The sequence below is a fragment of the Rhinolophus ferrumequinum genome, chromosome 7 (assembly GCF_004115265.2).
Source record: "Rhinolophus ferrumequinum isolate MPI-CBG mRhiFer1 chromosome 7, mRhiFer1_v1.p, whole genome shotgun sequence".
In the NCBI taxonomy this organism is placed as follows: domain Eukaryota; kingdom Metazoa; phylum Chordata; class Mammalia; order Chiroptera; family Rhinolophidae; genus Rhinolophus; species Rhinolophus ferrumequinum.
The window spans coordinates 2015264-2030620 of NC_046290.1; positions in this window are offsets into that span (position 1 = coordinate 2015264).

Here is a 15357-nt window from a genome sequence, read left to right on the forward strand (position 1 = left end):
TGAATTGCATCTCTAAGGAGACTTTTAGAGCAGCAGTTCTCTAAGAGGGGTCCCAGACCGATGCATCACAGTGACCTGGGGACATACCGAATGATAAATACCAGTGGGACTGGCAGGCTGCTTTACAAGCCATCCGGAGGGCTCCAATGGGTGCTCAACTGAAGAACCAGTGTCCTGCCGTGTACTAGCTGCAGAAGTGAAAGGACAAGCCAGGTGACGGGGGGCAGGAGGCAGTGTTTCGGAGATGGAAAATGGAGCGGGGAGCAGACTTTTGGCGTTAAGGAAGCATTCCTCCAAGACAGGGGATGGTTGGGGTCGGGAAGGGTGGTGGGGAGGGGAGCACTGAAGGCAGAGGAGCGAGCAAGGTGTCCCACGTGCGGGGGAGGGAGAAGCATTCAGGTGAGCACACCTGTCCTCCCTGAGGATGGACAGGCTAGTTAGATGGAGTGGAGGAGAAGCCAGTGTCTGCACTCGCTTGTCCTGATAGGACTTGCAGAATATTCTTCCCCAGTTTGAACCTCTAGACGTCTGTGCAGAGTCCAAGGCTTCTCTGGAAGCTGGTTGTATTCACAGACAGGGAAGGTTTGAATCTGGTTTCAGGGAGTAGATTTTCTTCCTAATGATGAAAAGAACTACACTGTGTGCCAGGTGATATAGCTGACATCTGCTTTCCTGCCTTAGAAGCCTGGGTGGTGGGGACTTCTCTAAGCAACACTGGGGTTCGTGTTATATATTATTGATGACATCATCAGCATTTGGGCACCATGGAAGTTAAAAGTCCCATGGCAAGCTGACCAAAGGAATATCAAAATATTGATTTCCTTGCAGCGTACGGCATGATTTACGATCTTCTCCCAGGAGCTCCGGGAGAGAGGAAAGACTCCGGTCAGCTGCTGCTTCCCCGAGCGCCTTCTGATGGAGTGTGCAAAGCATGGGTGGGAGAATCAGAGACTAGGTAATGAAATATCAAGAAACAATGTACGCAGAACATGCGAAAGGCCTTTTCAAATGAATGTCTGAAAAGACATGTAACTATCACTTCAAGGAAGCATATGGGTCCATGCTACCGAGAAGACATGTCATTTAAGCAGAGACATCTGGTCTCAGAGGGCCTCCTCCACTGTGATTTGCATTTGTGTAGCATCCCAACCCTCGGACCTACCTGAATGGCTGCCTGTTTACCTGTACAGGGTGGAAATGCGCACCTCAGTGCTTCTGTCACTGATGCAGCCAATGCTGCACGTGACCAACAGCAGGGAGTATGGGACGCACTGAGGTTTAACTCAACAGCAAGACCCTGGGGACCTGGAGTTTAGGGTGTTTGTGTAGGACTAGGATGTTCCTCCACAACTGAAGTGTTTCAGATAAAAAGCAGAGCGAGGGAGGAGAAGGAGAAGGAGGAGAAGGAAAAATAAGGGGTGTTGGGGTAAAAATGCACCAGTTCTGTAACAAATGGAGGGGAGGTGGGTCTGTGGAGTTGGGGGGCAGCCACATCATTAGGGTCTGAAGAGACTCTGCGGGTGCCCTTAAAGTTCTCTCCCTGCACCCACTCGGGTCTAAACTTCACCGATCTCTAACAAAGCACCACGAGCTTCTGAAAGGGGGTCTGATGAGGGCTTCCATCAGCATCCCAGGGGCCCCTGGGGCACCTCTTCTTCCCACAGGCATTTTGGGGCCTCTTGCTGGTTGGAGATGTAGAAACAGGGTCTTCCTGGAACCAGCAGCAAGGTCTGCTTCCAGGAGAGCCATGATGCATGGGAAGAGCACCTCTGGGAGTCAGCCCACCTCCTCACAGGGCTCCACGGAGGCTGACAGCTGGAACAGGAATAGGTGACATCACCAACCACAGCCTCAGCAGTCTGAGTCTACACTCACACGCTCCTGACGTCTTCACTCGATCGCCTCAAAATGAGCTGAACACAGCACGCCCAACACAGTTCTCACAAGTTTCACCCACAAATCCTCTTCCTGGATCCCATCTCAGTGGGTGGCAGGAGTGACCCTCTCCCCCTCCCTTTCTTTGCCTCCACATTCCAGGTTACTGGGTTGATCTGTGTGCCTGCTAAATTTATTTTAAGACTGTCAGCTTTCTGTTGCCCTGCCACCACCATAAGTCCACACTCAGCACCATCTCACCTGACTTTCTCGATGGGCTTTGGGCACCTATATTCTCTTGCTGCATCCAAGGCGATCCCTTCAAGATGAAATCCAATGCCCTCGAGCCTCTTGGGGAAACACCTCAGTGTAGGCCTATCACACTGGCAGCCCACACAGGGAACTCGGTTTGAAAACATGCTTTCTTTGGCCCATATGATGGTTAAAAATATTTCAACAAGAATTCACAATTTGGAAAGTTACCCATAAAAATTCAGATCCTTGTCTCATTTTTTTAAAAAAATCAGAAAACCTAGCATACTGGATCTCCATTCCCACACAGTGTCACAAAACTGGTTCTGAATGGTGACTTAGCCTTCAGAAGGATGTGTGCTGCCCACTCAGCCATCACTACATATGGACAGAGCCTGCCAAGCAAGTGTCCCCACTCCTCTCTTGGCAGAGCCAGGGTGCTCCCCAGACAGTCCATCCCCTGCTGGGACTCCCAGGCCCTGAGCAGTTGGATGAGGCACGTGACTAGTTCTGGCCAATGAGAAGGGGCAGGAAGTACTGAGACAGTGCACCTACTCCCTGACCCACGTGGGCACCCAGGCTGACCACAGTAAGCTTTGTGATGTCCAGGCACCAAGATGTTGGAGTCGCTTTGTCACTTATCCTCCCCTGCTATGACACCTCCCCATGGCTTTGAGGACATGGCCCAAAAGGCTTTGCAGGGTCGAAACCTACTAACCTCTCCTTTTCAGTCAGTGACCCTTCATCTAGCCCTGAACTTGGGCCACACAGCCTTCTGGAGGTAGCCACGTGCGTGCTGCATTTCTTCCGTGTGTCATTTCCCATCATTGGGTGAATAAGGACCCACGTCTGCCTATAACACAAAGCTCTGAGCTCCATGAAGTAAAAAAATCATTGTCATCTCACCCATCCTTGTAACTCAAATACCTTGCAAAGAACGTGGCTTTTAGAAGACATCAAAGAAATATCTGTTGAATAAAGATGTGTGTATTCTTTTGCTCTCTGTTTCCTGTGTCCAGGCAATCAAATAGTTGTGTAATTCTGATGAGGATATTTAACCTCTCTAGGTCTCAATTCCTTTGTCTGATTTGAGGTAAACTTTAACCTTCTTTCTCACTCCAATTTTTTATTAACTTGGGCTTCATTATGGTTGGCAAGATGAAGTCCCTAAAGAAAGTGTCTACATTTCTGTTCTTCTGCCCCAAATTCCTAGCATACTCTATTGCCCACAAATCTGTTCACTTTCTGTGTGTGTCAGATGAACAAAGAAACATTTAATTGAGAAAATCAACACATCTACTTTTTTTTTTGCTTTTTACATTTCAGGTACTGAAATCTAAATGTTGACTTAAAATTCCTGAGCGTATTTTTTGTTTTAAATAATGATCAGATTTTTCCTCCTGGCCATGACAAACTAACTGATATCAATTGAACCGTCCTGCCATAAAACTATGAAACTGAACAGTTCCAGGCATAGGACAGCAGGCTGTGAGAGACCACAGTTTACAACTCTCTGGAGAAACGTCTAGCTGAGGGTAGGGCTGGATATGCACAAGGTAAAGCTTACCCTCAAGTGTCAGTTATGGGGTTGAAAGCAGGATGGACGTATGAGGATGAGAGGTGCTGAGAGACATCGGCAGCCAAGACATAAGTTTAATGACCATGACTTAGACCAAGACATTTATTAGGCCCAATTAACCAAGTATAAAGTCAAGCATGACACAAGCCATAGGAAAGACAGAATTTGGAGGTTAAGCACGTCACGTTTGACTGATTTGGTAAACACCTTGGCCTTTCCACCTATTTATTCTAACAAAGCATAAAACCAAGCCAAATGTTTCACAGTTACCAGTCAACAATTAAACTTTGTATTATATGAATGAAGTATTTATCAGTCAAGAAGAATATAACAGAAGAACATAACAAAATTCAGAAATCTTAGTTGTAATTCTCAAAATCTTTTGTCATGGAAGGAAATAAGAAAATGTGACCAATAGTCAAAGGAAAAAAATCAAACTGTCGAAACAGACTTTGAGATGGTCCAGTTGTTGGATTCAGGAGACACACTTTTTTTTTTAATTAAAATTTATTGATGGTGACAATGGTTAGTAAAGTTACATAGGTTTCAAGTGAACAAGTCTGTAATACATCATCTATAAATCCCATTGTGTGCTCACCACCCAGAGGCAGTTCTCCTTCCATCACCATGTATTTGACTCCTTTTACCCTATTCTACTATCCTCCCTCTCCCCTTACCCTCTGGTAACCACTAAACCAGGGGTGTCCACACTGCGGCCCGCGGGCCAACTGCAGCCCACAATCCATTGTTAATTGGCCCGCAGCAAATTACAAAAATATGTTTAGTTTACTTAAATAAACCAGGTGAGGCAATACGTACTTCACCTCGAGTGAGTGGCCCGGCTGTTTGTGTATTTTACTGCATACGGCCCTGGGTGAAAAAGGTTGAAAAAGTTTGGACACCCCTGCACCAACCTATTGTCTGAAGACACACATTTTTAAAGTAGATATTATAAATATGTCCAAGGACTTAAGAGAAAATATGGTCTTACTTAATGAACAAATGGGAAAGCTCAGCTGAGAAATAAAAAGTAGTAAACAAATAGAAATTGAAAACTGAAAGGTATAGTATCTGAAATGAAAACAGTCATTTTATTAGCTTACAGGTAGATTACATATGTGCTCCTGAGACAGAAATTTAAAATGTATATATATATATGGCTTGAAGAACAAAATTAAACAATGGACAGAGTCTTTTGTGGACTGTCAATGGACTGATTTCTCAGGCAACATCAAATGTGCTAAAATATATGAAGCTGGTATCCTCAAAAGAAGTGTAAGAATGGAGCAGAAAAACATTGGAAAAATAATGGCCCCAAACTCCCCAGATTTGATGAAAACACATCAATACAAAGGTTCAAAAAGATCCGTCAAACTCAAGTACAATAAACAAAGAATTAGTAACACCTAGGAACATCATAGTCAAATGGCTGAAATTAAATTATAGAAAATCATCTTGAATGTTTTCATATGGTAACTTATAACTAGAGGAAGAAATAAAGAGCATCAAAAAGGGCAAATATATAGACACATACAAAATAAGAATGAATTAACTTAAATTTTTCAATGTACAGAGCAAAGATTTTGAAATATAGTTTTGAAGTTGACTTTCATTGTGTTTGTTCATTCTAAACAAAACTATATTTTTTAGCTCTCATAAGGGCAATAGAGATTATCTCGCCTAATGCTCTAATTTCTCAGTCTGAAAGTAAACGATCACATTCCGAGGTCATCCAGGTAAACAGAAGGATGTATATCAGTTTTCCTAACCATCACGTACAAGCCCTGCTTCCCTTGGGTTTTCCCATTGGGGTCCAGTGGGAGAAGATGCCGCCTAGCAAGCAGGGATGACCAGCCTCAGGACAGCCCCCATGAGTGACTGGAACTCTTGCTCCAGAACCTCCTCCTGCTCCCCAGGGGATCGCCGACCGTGCACCTGCATGTGGTGGGAAAGGCCCTTCACAGGCTCCTGCACGTCACCAGCTCAGGGTGAAAGTGTTCGTTCTTTCAGTTATTCATGAGTGCATGTTGTCATTTAATGAGCATGCACGAGTGCCTGCTATCTGGAGGACATCCTGTGGTGGAGGGAGCTCTTGGGTGGTAAACAGGACAGTTCGCCACGCGCCCTTCTGGAGAGGCTGCCCCTGGCCTGTGCCTGCTCTATCACTGCCAAACACTCACTCCATTTAGAGGCATCTACCCCGGCCTGTCCTGAATGCCGGGAATTCTGTGGGCATGCATCGCCTCTCCAGGGTTACACTGCAGAGCAGGGGACCAAAGAACCTGGGTGACACTTTATCAAAACCACGGTGGCCCATGCTGTTGGAATCCCACCCATTTCCCCCGGCACTCACCGTTTCTATAAACTCTGAGGGCTTTGGACTGCAACAGTGACTCTGCCTGCAGTCTGGGCACACGCTGGGTCCCTGTATGGAGCTGGCCAGACGTGCAGTAGCGCTTGTTTCTTCAGAGGCAGCCCTCAGTGATGAGTGGGACTTAAGGACAATGACCCGCCTCCTTGAATGGTGCACAGTGGCCCCGGGGGCTCAGTGGCATTGCCCGCGGTGCCAACCTGCCTCTTGGTGCATCCTGCACTGGCCTGCTCCCTCCTGGGTCAGTCCCCCATGCCTCTACTGTTGCTCCTCCCCACACATCTCAGACCCTATCTCGGGGTCCACCGAGGGACAACCCACACTAGGATTGTCGTCCTGCCCACAGGTTTGCACCGTTGGCTCCCCCTGCCGTTAGGTGGCTGTGGCTTCTCAATGGGTTTCCTGCCACGGAGCATGCGTGCCCCGGCAGCTGGAATGGGGCACAGGTTCCCCAGAGTCTCCCTCATTCTGAACCATGAAGACCAACTTGCTGACTCCTGACCAGTGTCCCAGGCCAGCCCTGAGCACCCCCAGGCTCTCAGGTGAGGGGGTACGCCATGCAGGGCATAGAAAGTCTCACTGCTCCCCACTGCCCAGGGTCTCAGTCACAGACACCCAGCCACAAACACCAAGCCCCCTTTTCTCCGCAGGCTTGTTTGTTCATCTCTAATTCATGATAGCTGAAGGGAGCAAAGTCAGACTGCCAACGCCGACCATTTGATCTACTGCCCAGAATCCTTTGCGTACATTTTGATTAGACGCTAAACCCTGTGAAGTTTGCTGTGTGGTTGTAATTGGGTGTGTATTTGCACACTTGCCGACAGGAGCCCCGCAGCAAGTTGCAAGTGGACTGCAGGAGGTACAAATGTTTTCTTTATTGTTTTTTTTTTTTTTTAATATTTCTAGGTATTATTTCAGTGTTTACAAAAGCCCCATAATTCAGAAAAGGGCCTCTGGGTGTACATAAAATGCTTAAACATCACACGTCCAATGTCAGCTGAATTGGAAGCCAATCCAGTCCACCCCTGTGATTTTTGACAAAACTTCCTAGGAAGATACCTCTTCAGATGTAATAACTCAAGCATTTCTTTCATCCAAAGTGTGACATTGTATTCCTATCCAGGACAGGGATGATGCCACAAAGGGACAGGCTTTGGGTAAAACTGGTAACATTTCTCACAAATTATTATGGCCAGAGAAAGTTGGGAGTTAGTTTAGTGGGAGTGTGGGGGGGAAGATTTTAAGGTATGTACTTATATTTTATTGTTTAACTTCATTCTGGGAAGGGTTTTGTCTTAATTGTTGATTACTGCAGAACAGGTTACCCCCAAATTTAGTGAGCTAAAACAAGGCACATTTTATCTCAACATCCCTGTAAGTCAGGCATTCCTGTGTAGCTCAGCTGGGTCCCCAGCTCCAGGTATCTTACAGGCTGTAATCACGGTTTCCCCAGGGCCGTGGTGGCCTCACCGTCAGCTGGGCAGGGCCTCCTTCTGAGCTCCCCACGTGGCTGTTGGTGGGACTCAGATCCTCAAAGCTGTGGGATGGAGGCCTCAGGTGCCAGGTCTTCAAAAAATGGCCTCACAGGTACTTATTTTCACATTTAAAAAGAATTCTGTTCTGTTCTTCGGGTCCCCACCAAACTTTCTTCTGGACAGGGCTGCTCGGAGTTGTACTGGGCTCTGCGAGTCTTACAAGGTGTGTCCCTGCAGAAGACAAAGTGGGGGGGCAGGCAGCCACGTGGGAGAGACCCAGTCATGTGTCACCAGGGCCTGCACGGCAGTCCTGGGTCTGCCCTTCACAGCCTCAGTACTTCCCTGCGATCCTCCCACTGCCTGGGGCTCAATGCCTCCCTCTGTAAAACCCAGAGTTGAAATAAAAGACCTTTCTGGTGCCATCCTATTTACCTCCCGAAGACCCCATGTCCTAATACCTTCACCTTAGAGGTTAGGGTTTTACCACAGGAGTTTTAGGGGGGACACAAACATTCTGTGTACAGCAGCCACCTCCAACTAACAGTTTAGTATTAAAAGTGAAAATTCTGTTCGTTCAGAGAATATTTATCATCCCTAACCAGTGGAATATTCTTTGGGGAGGGCGCTAATTCTGAGTAGTGAGGGAAGCCCAGGGCCATCCCCTCTGCTCAGGGGAGGAGTGAAACAGTGAATGAGTATCTCAAGTGGTCCATGGATCTGATTCAAGCGGAAAGTTCATTTAAAGGACCTCCTTGAGTTGGAGCCCAAGTTCAAAGCCAAAGGTGAGGACAGGGAGACAGAATGCCTGGAGAACAGGGTCCAGAGCTGGCAGGTTTCCTCGCAGGCAGGGGCCCTGGCTGGTCCTTCTGCCTCACGCCTTCCTCTCGCCTCACTATTGACTCCAGAATTACCCTGAGCCGAGGGCCCGATGAAAAAGCTCTGTCCCCTTTTAACTTGTCAACAGGAGCTGCCGCCTGCAGGGAGAGACCGGCCCTCTGTTTTTCTCTCACTAAACCTACACAATATACACACTTGCCTCTTCTGATTGAATCAGAAATCACTCTAAATCTATCATTCAATTTCAAAGCAAAATGCAGTTAAATCAGCAGGCTCCAAGCTCTGGCGTTTTCTGCATTTGTCGCCTCTGAAGCTGTCACAGCCTTCCTCAGCCTGGTTTTGGGAAACGTGGTTTCTTATCCTCTGTCTGGAGAAGGACCTTAACTGCTCTCTCTCTGTCTATCTCTCTCTCTGTTTCTCTCTGCTCCTCTAGCTCATAAATTATTAAATACTTTAAGCATAAAAAGAACAGAGAAAAACATAAGCAACCCCTCACTTTTTCAATCTTCTCATTTTTTTCATATTTGCTCCAGGATTTTCCAAGCAATCCTTGAAGGTCGTGATGGACTCCCTCTCTGTGTTTGTCTGTCTTACCATCCGAGATGTGGTGTTGATCATTTCTATACACAGTTTGATATTTTTTCTACATATGCTGCACCAATAACACTACATAGTGTGGTTTCACATGGTAAAATTGCACACACACGTCGGCCCCTCTGCCATTTGTTCTGAGGCTCGACATTATATGTTTGGAGCTACATCACTTGAGGCATAGGTCTTTTTTCCCCTTTTCTTTTTCAATTAATTTATTCTGACTTATAATTGATTCTCTCTCTCTCTCTTTTTTTTTCAGTTCTTAAGGTTTTATTTTGAAATAATTATAGATCCCCAGGAAGTTGTAAAAATAGTACAATGAGGTCCCCTGTACATTCATCCAGTTGTCCCAATGAGGGCATGTTATACAGTAAGTCCTCACCTAAGGTTGCCCGTATGTTCATGGAATTGTGGCAAAATGACACATAAGGAAACCAGTCTACCGTAGGCTAATTGGTATAAACAGAGTCCAGTTCCTGTGACAACTCATCAACAATGTAATAAAATGACGTTGAATGAAACAAGGTTATCAGAGGACCTTCTATATAACAATACAATTTCAAAACCAGAGATCTGACATTGATACAATGTATGTGTGTCATTCCACGCCATTTTACCCCAGGTGTAGATACATGTGACCATGTCACAAGGAACACACAGATCTATGATAGCACCACTGAGATTTCCCTCCCGCTGACCCGTTAAAGTCAAACCCACCCACCTCCCTCCCAACAGCCTTAAATGTGCACGGCCACAAATCTGTTTTCCATTCGTCATTTGTTATCATATAAATGGAATCACGGACATGTTACCTTTTGAAATAGATAATGCCTCGAGGGTCCGTGCAGGTAGTCGTGAGTATGGAGGGTTCGGTCACTCGCGTGGCTGAAACATGTTACCATCGTCCAGGGCATACTGGTGACAGTGTGCTGTGGGACATTTGGGGTATTTGGGGTATTGCAAGTCAAGCTGCTCTGAACAACCATGTACAGGTTTTTGTGTTGATGTAAGTTTTCTTTGAATTCAGTGCTCAGGAGTGCACTGATGGGTCATAGGTGTGTGTTGTTGGTTTTTAGGAAATGGTCCAAATATTTTTCAGAGTAACAGTACCGCTCTGCATGTCCAACAGCAATGTAGGAGAGATCCCGTTTCTCTTCATTCTCACAGCACTTAGTGTCGTCACTCTTCTTAATTTGGGCTGTTCTGATGGATTTGTAGTGACATCTCACCATGGTCTTCTTTCATCCCTCCACCGTGGATATGCTGTCAAACCTCTTTTCACGTACTTCATTTTAGTCTATATAAACTCCTGGTGAAATGTCTCTGCATGTTTTGGCCTGTTTTCTAACGTGGTTATTTGTTTTTTAATTGTTGAGTTTTAAAAATTCTTTGTGTATTTAGACCTGTGTCCATTGTCAGATGTGTTCTTTTCAAATAGTTTCCTCCAGTCTGTAGTTTGTAGTCTTGCCCTCTTTGTCAAAGAGGAAAGTTTTCGCATTTTGAAGAAGTCTAATTGATAAGTTTCTTTCTTTTATGAACTGTGCTTTTGATCATGTCTAAGAACTTTTCACCAAGCCCTCACTCCTGAAGGTAGTCTTCTATGCTATCTTCTAGAAGTTTCATACTTTTATGTTTTACATTTAAACCCATGATTGATCCACTTTGGGTTAATTTGGTTTAGATGGAGTTATTTTTTCCCCCTATGGGTGACCAATCACTTTAGCACCATTTATTACAAAGACCATCCTTCCTCCATTGACTATTTTAGCACCTTTGTCAAAAATCAGTTGGTTGAACTTGTGGGGGTCTATTTGGGGATCTCTTATTTTGTTTTAAAAATATATGTCTCTATCCCTTCAGCAATATCACACAGTCTTTATTTATATAGATATAAATGGTATAAATGCAGATAGGTATAGATGTAGATGTAGATAAAGATAGTCTTGAAATAGGGTAGAGTGATTTCTCCTACTTTGTTTCTCTTTGATTTTACCTTGGACACTCATTTGAATTTTGGAAAAATCTAGTCTATATTTACGAAAAAACCTTAAACTTTTATATCAACTAGGGAAAGTTTGACATCAATCTTCGAACAGGAATTGTCTCCCATTTATTTAGATTTCTTTTGATTTCCTGTTCTTGGCATTTTATATTTTTCAGCAAACAATTCCACCCTATTTCTTTATGACAACATCACAACTAATTACATCTGCAACACCCTATTTCCACATGGAACTTCAATTTTGGGGGACACAATCATAAAATACCCCAACACTGGAATGCCTTGTCCTTCCTTTCCTCTTGTTCCTATTTTGATGCTCCTCTGCTTCCGAGTTTTCCAAATTCCTTCATTTCCCGGAAAGTAAAATAAAAACTGCCTGCCTGAGACCTCTAAAGCCTACCTACTTTCCAACCACATCTCCCACCGCTTTTCCCCTACTCCTAAGTCCTGCTTTGTGTTTCTCCAAAAGAAGTCATTCAACAAATGTGGTGGGCCACCAGGTCCCAAGCCCTGGCGCAGCGACCCAAGGGCTAAGCAAGGATACAGTGAAGGCAAATTCTCCAGCCACAGAAGCCATGCTGCCCGATGCTGGCTTTTGCTCTTTCTGCTCATTTAAAGTCATAAAATAAGTGTGGTTCCAAAACAATCAACATTCTGTGAGCATAAGTCTCGGTGGCATTGCAAAATCAGCAGTTGTGCTCTTATTCACCATGATTTACGCTAAGCCTACATTATTCTCACAAAAATAAAATAAGGCTTGTTAAAATACACAGTAGGGTTTTGAACAAAAATTAAATAAATCATGAAAGGCTTTATGAAGAATTAATTTGCCTCCTTCTTTCCTCATGATTGTGTGTCTCCTCATAATGTGCTTTGTAGAACCAAAGGACTTGAGTTACATGTTACTCCATGAACTCTCCATAATACAGTTTGCTCAGAGTTACTCTATTTTATAAATGGCTCCAAAGGCATCTGTAGTGGGTTAAATGGTGGCTCCTAAAATGATGTGACTCTGTGAATGGGACCTTATTTGGTAAAAGGGACTTTACAGATGGGATTAAGTTAAGGATCTGGGCAGGAAATCATCCTGTATTATCCAGACGGACCCTCGATGAGTGACAGGTGTTCTTATAAGGGAAAGGAGAGGCAGGTATGAAACAGAGACACACAGAGGAGAAGACACAACGGGAAGAAGAGAGGCCATGTAAACACAGAGGCAGAGATTGGAGTGATGTGGCTACAAGCCAAGGAATGTCTGCAGCACCAGAAGCTGGAAGAGGTAAGACAGGATTTTCTCCCAGAGTCTCTGGACGAATGTGGTCCTGCGGACACCTTGATTTCAAACCTCTGTCCTCCAGAAATGTGAAGCAATACATCTCCCTGGTTTTAAGCCACTCGGTTTGTATTACTCTGTTATATCAATGCCAGGAAATAAATACAATATTCATGACCATCCTTTGAATCATCAACCAAGATGATGCCAAAGAAAATAATGAGGGGTGAGGTCTGGAGCACCTAAGGCTGCCATCCATGCTGTGCCTGACCCCCCCCAGATGAAGCCCCGCTGTGCCCCACCTGCCTTACTCAGGCCCTGGGGCTTCTCTTGGAGGTTCACTCCACTGGATCCCTGAGCCAAGGGCCCGAACCTCGTCCCCGAGGACAACTTGTGTCCAACAGGCCTTGATCTACGCACGGAGCGTGTCTTATATCGTGTGGCTTACATTGCTCACGTTTAAGAAGCTAGAACTAATGGATGCATTTGCTTTGGGTTTGTTTGACTCAGAAGGAAGCATCAGCCAGGTTGAAGCCCTGGCTGCCAGAGGCCAGAGCATGGGGCCTGTCCAGGTGCCAGGAGCATGAGGGGCAGATGTACATGCTTTGTTGAGGAGGTCACCTGTGTGAGCTGATCACTTCCTCCAGTGGGGTCTTCCTGCAAGGAGCCTGGCCTCGGAGTGCTCTGGAGGAGCAGGGTTCAGGGGAAGTGGATGTCCACTCTGCCGGCCTCTCATTGGCCAAATGCCCGTCTATGGGAGCATGTGCAGCTCCAAGCCACGAGGTTGGGCTGAGTCCTCGCTGATTGGAGGCCCAGTGCTGGAAGGAACAAAAGCCAATGGGGTCAAAAGGCTCCAGGCGGCACAAGAGCTAACAGGCGCACCGCATTCTTGAAGGACCAACCTGGTGGGGGGCCACCCTGCAGTGTCTCCACGTGACTCAGCCAGTTAACCTGGTCTGGAGCTGAGCAGAGGGTGAGCGACCAGGGCACACCCTGCTGCTTCAAGTCTGTGTGTGTCATCACGCTTGGTGTTGGGACCACAAGAACATGAAGAAGACATAGCTCAGTCTTCAGTAATAAGTAACTTGTATGTGTACATATGTGGACAGCCAGTCCTTGAATAATGTTTTATTCAACGTCATTTTGTTATAATGTTGAGGAGATGCCATAGGAATTTAAGTCTCATTTCTATCAGCTCACCTAAGGTAAAACTGGTTTCATTATATGTCACTGAAAGTCATAGAACCTGTTGAAAATGTTAAATGAGGACTTACTGTATTTGTCACTGTTCTAAGTACTTTGCCAAATATAGCTAGGTCACTCATGATAAGACCCTCCGACAGAGGTATGGTACTTAGGTCCATTTATGGTAAGTACCCTGAGCACAGAGGGGACATGTCCAAGTCCACCCAGCAGGCTGGCATTGGAGTGAGGCCACCCAGTTCAGAGCCACATCCACAGCCCTTACCCTGTACTGTGGCTCCTTAACAATGTTTGAGCTTGGTGATGAGCAGGCAGATTCATATGGATGGGAAGGAAATGTAAGTGTCCATGAAAAAGAAAGAAGACGCCCACAAAAGCAGACAGGTAATAGGCGCAAGGATGGGCAGCAAAGGCTCACTCCATGTCCTGTCCCAAAGGAACGCAGGAGTATATCAGGACAGGTGCTCCCGGGGCGGGGGTCTCCCCTTCACTGCCTAGTCCTCCTGCCAGTTGACCCCAGCCCACTCACTACCAACCTCACCCAGGATCCTCAGTGCTCTTTTAGGTTCTTAGTCTGAGAGCCGGATCAGTGATGCTGGGGAGCTGGCTTTCTCAAGGTCAAAGCAGTCAGGCTGGGAACAGCGCCTGGGCTCCCAGCGGGCCAGGATGCCATGGGTCACATTTCCTGTCTGTGCTCGCCTCGCCAAGCTTCCGCCCTCCCTGAACGGTCTCCCAAACAGGCTCTTCGGCATCTGCATAGTTCTTTCTGTTTTACTCTCTGACCTTTCCAAGACACAAGGTCGCGAGATCCCGTTCCCGAGGGTGGATACATTTACCTGTTTCCCATGTCCCGCCAAGGTTCTGAGCCATCAGCAGTTCTGAGCACAGTTGCTGAGCAGCCGTCCTAGGCAGCGCCTGTGTCTGCATCAGAACATGGTGTAAAGCCGCGGTCCTTGCTCCGTTCCAAGCAGCGGGTAACGGAATCCGCCCTGGTCTGTCCTGGTTGGAGAGAATTGTTCTGTCTCAGAGTTGGAGAAGCGCAGCCGTTACTTGGCCCTCTAACTGGAGCACAGCTGATGAGATAAGAGTGCTATTTGTCGAGAGCTCACCCACTTCCCTTGGCTTGGGGGAGGAAGTGGTTGTCAAGCCCAAATAAACCCACGAGTACTGAGCAAACACACATCTGTTCAGAGAGACAGTACAACAAGGGAAAAGGAGAGGAGGAAGCCGTTGAGGGGGCCGGGCCATGTCCGCCTTCCAGGGGTTGGAACTCCAGGGTCGGGGCAGCAGGCGGCACTGCTGAAATAATCACCAGGAAGTTTGTGCATGGGAGGCTGTCAAACAAGGAGACCCATCCTCAGGGGAAGCAAGAGTGAGAGGGACAGGGAGGATGGGAAAGAGGAAGCTGCTCCAAGGACTCGTATCGCCATCAGCCCCGAGCCTCCGAGAGATGGATTTCAGCAATCCTGACGTGGCGAGGCGTGGCTGCCATGACCCCCTGATGTCTCGCACTTAGAAAGTGACGAGTGCCACTGCTTTGCAGGTAAGGGGTATTGTCACCACGTTGAACATACGTTGGGTGTAACGGGTTTCCTACCTAACGGCCTCGCCAGGGGTGCTGTGACACAGAACTAGCACCGTTCTGGATTCCACCGCAGCTCTGTACGTGGACTACCAGGCTGCCTGAGCTCACCAAGAACCCTGTGTGAACCTGAGAATGAAAGCCCTCCACGCAATGTTACTCACCAGCACCCCCAGTTAAACACCCCCGGAAAGAACCATTTTTAATTTTGTTGAACAGATATTATACAAACTTGTCCTCCTAAGACCCTGCTGCCCCCTCAGAAGCAGGGGGCACGGTGGTCTCTAAGGACTCCGTGGGCCCCACCGGTGCCG